The 3,439-nt window shown below is 46.6% G+C and overlaps 1 non-coding gene across 1 annotated transcript; it reads left to right on the top strand.

Moving 5' to 3' along the window:
• The first annotated feature begins 3,146 nt into the window (after positions 1 to 3,146).
• On the top strand, positions 3,147 to 3,229 carry TRNAL-CAG (transfer RNA leucine (anticodon CAG)). The gene has a single exon. It is a non-coding gene; the product is annotated as a tRNA-Leu (tRNA).
• The last annotated feature ends 210 nt before the right edge of the window (positions 3,230 to 3,439 follow it).

Below are 3,439 nucleotides of genomic sequence, written 5' to 3'. Positions count from 1 at the left end.
CACGGGAAGAGATCAATCGAACAGGGTTAAGGAAGGAGAGGACAATAACACACAGAATGAACACCATTACGGGGAACCAAACAGTAACAGGAAAACAAATAAAACGGAAGACAAACAAGAACATTGCTTACTTACCTAAAGAGGAGTGGTTAGTCACAGCTGTCTGGACTACCGCCCGCAAAGGACCATTGAAGGAAAGCGCCCCTAGCAGAAGTAGCAAGACGGAGAGACCACAGACATTATAAACCAGGTGAGCCTTCCAAAGCAGCACATCTACGGGGAATCACGCCTCGAGAAGGGACGGGAAGTGGGAGCAAGGACCTTAAACTAGCATACTCACGCTCATTAAATCCACACAGGAGCGGCCCTAAGAAGCACCTTCCCGTCATCGCAGCCATCAGTTCAGAAGGGGAATGCAATTCCAGGACCAACCACATCCCTGGGAGGGCTGCAACTGTGCCCCAACGCTCATACAGAGACCAGATGAGCGTAACAGCCAACTGTTCTGACACAGCCAACGCACATTCCTGGAAGACCCTGGGAAAGAGTGTCAGTCGATTTTTATGGACCCATGGAAACAGGAGAATACCTCCTCCTGTTTATAGACAAACACTCCAGGTTCCCAGTAGTAAAGAAGGTAGCGACCACGGCATTAACCCAGGTGGCGGCAACATGTCAAGAGGTGCTAAGCGAGTGGGGGATACCTGACACCATCAAATTCGACAATGGACCCCCGTTCAGCGGACATGAGTTCACCTCCTTTGCAAAACACATGGGGTTCACACACCAGAAGAGCACCCCGAGGTGGCCCCAAGCAAATGGAATGGCTGAATGAATTATGGCCTCCATCAAAAAAAACATGCAAAGGGCTTGCATCAATGGTACTGACCCCCATCAAGCATTTTGCTGATTACTTCAGGACAACAGGAACACTCCCCATGAAGTCACCAACAGAGCACCAGCTGAGCTGATGATGCGATACAGGGTACGCACCCACATTGTCCGACACCCTGTCTCCCAACAGGAAGGTGACCCTGAAGTAATACGTAGGTATCAAGAATGGAAAGAGAAAACTCGAATCGAGACTGATGTACGAAGAGGGGCAAGACCAAAGGAATTCCAGATGGGCGATGAAGTGTTAGTACAGCAACCAACACCCAGGAAGACAGATGCCAAGTTTGGGCCTCAGCCAATGAAAGTCACCGCCATCAAAGGGACGATGATCAAAGCAGAAAATGCAGACAAAACGATAACGAGAAACAGTTCACAGTTCAAGAAGCTGATCAGAAGAGAAGAGGAAAGTTCCCTGTGCCTGGATCCTGATCCTCCACCATAAGAGGAAAGGGATGATGAGTGGTTTCCTGCAGAGGGGAACTCGTACCTACGTTACTGAGTCAGTGGACAGCCCAGATCTGTCCATGGGCGAAGAAAGGATCGAGAGGCCTCGACGGATCGTTAGAAGACTGCATTGCCTAGTGGAAGAATGTTGCACAGATGTTAGGACATTTGTCCGGGGGTGTTGTTACTCGGGACGGCTCCTTTAAGAGGAAACACGTGACCACAAAGGGATGACGTGGGAGCAGGGAGGGGAGAGAAGGGAGTTAGTTACGTTTTGAGATTCAAATAAAGAAGACCTGTTAATTATCCCTCCAGCGTCACGTCCATTATTTCAATAGAGGCTTTAAGGCTAACAGCATCAGACATGCCAACATTCTGAAGCCCCTGAGAGGGAGATTTCAGCAACTAAATCGGGAGAATGCATTTTCCCCATAGCAATGGATTGGGGATATTGTTATTTTAGGTGAGAGACAGTAAAAAAATAGCACTGTTTTTAATGAAAAAAATCGGGAGTCTCCCGCCTAAATCGGCCTTGTAAACAGCTGACTCACCCGCCAGGCCTCCAGCACGCCCATTTGCTTCAATGGGCTCTCACCCATCAAAAACAAATTCGGGTGTTTCTCATGCCTTTGCAACAGAATTTTGGTTGGGAGCTATGCAACGGTCTTGATCAAAACGAACACCACCAATGCAATGTCTTGTGTCAATCACCATAGATGGACAACACCACTGCAATGCCCAATGTGGATTGTCTTCGGTGACAGCAGGTGAGTTGCTACCCATGTTCCCAGATTTGGTTTGCTGCGGTCGGCAGTAAGATTTATCTGGTGCCACACTGGTGAGCCACATAGGACATTGCAGTTGGGCTAGCCGTCTATAATGATGGAAGGGAGCACACGAGGGGCATGTGTACAATCACTGAGGATGCGCATGCATGCATGCAAACACACTCTAACGGTCAGAACTGACACTTTGCAGAACGTTACTTTCTAAAAACGAATGCAATTTGGACTTTGACATATGTATATAAGTGTCACTTTACAGAATGTGTCTGTGGAAAGCATTTGTAGTGTACGAGTTCATGTTTTTCCTACTAGTTTCCGTGGGAGACTGGCCCGCAGATCAGGCCAGGGTGATACCGCTTCTCCATGGCAGCAGAATTCCCACCCAGGTAAAAGTTAAAGATGGCCGCCATAGTAGCCAACACACGCAATGACTTCCGCAATGCCGTCCTTCTTTTCTGCCTTTGTAGACAAACGCAATGGCCATACTTGACTGGCATGTTTTTATCCGATTTATACACTAAACAACATAGGTGCATAGCGGGGCCTGGCACAAGTAACAGCGTCTGCAAAGTAATAGTCATGTTTTCTTTTCAACAGATCGAGCCAACACGAAAAGATGAAGCCACTCATGGACACCTTAAAAAAATCAAGAGAACACTCCAAAACCATAACGGGGGATTAAAAACGAGTTATGTTCATGGGGTCGTCAGGGTTACAGGAGCCATGGACTACATTCTTCTCAGTTCCCCCGAAAATCAGCCTTAAGCAGGTTACACAAGATGCGCATGCGTATGGAAAAAACAACCAATTAAAGTTCTCGCGTGACGTGATAGATGCTTATGAGTTGGAAAAGAAGGAAGCGGTCACCAAAATGAAGCCACAATTCATGTTATTCGATATTATGACGACTTCAATTAGTGAGTTAATGTAATGCAGAAATACAAATATTATCACATAAAAAGGATGACGTATTCACTCTGAGTAACAGGTCGATTATACTATAGCAAGCCAATATTCCCAGCTGTCAGGATGGCCGAGCGGTCTAAGGCGCTGCGTTCAGGTCGCAGTCTACTCTGTAGGCGTGGGTTCGAATCCCACTTCTGACAACCTTTTTTTTTGTTTTCTACTTTTGTGTTATTACTGTACTTATTTCAGTGTAGTTATACATTCTCTAGTCACATTTCACGAGCGTCGTTTGCCATAATACATATCGCCGCGTGCAAACTACACGCACATTTGTATTAAAAAAAATCCTGGTCAGTCAGAAAATGTTGCGAGCATGTTTTCATGACAAACGTGCCACCCACGACAAAAGT

This window comes from Ambystoma mexicanum, chromosome 4p, assembly GCF_040938575.1.
Source record: "Ambystoma mexicanum isolate Mex_15411 chromosome 4p, UKY_AmexF1_1, whole genome shotgun sequence".
In the NCBI taxonomy this organism is placed as follows: Eukaryota; Metazoa; Chordata; class Amphibia; order Caudata; family Ambystomatidae; genus Ambystoma; species Ambystoma mexicanum.
The sequence above is the reverse complement of the archived record's forward strand: the minus strand, read 5'-3'. Positions and strand labels throughout refer to the sequence as shown.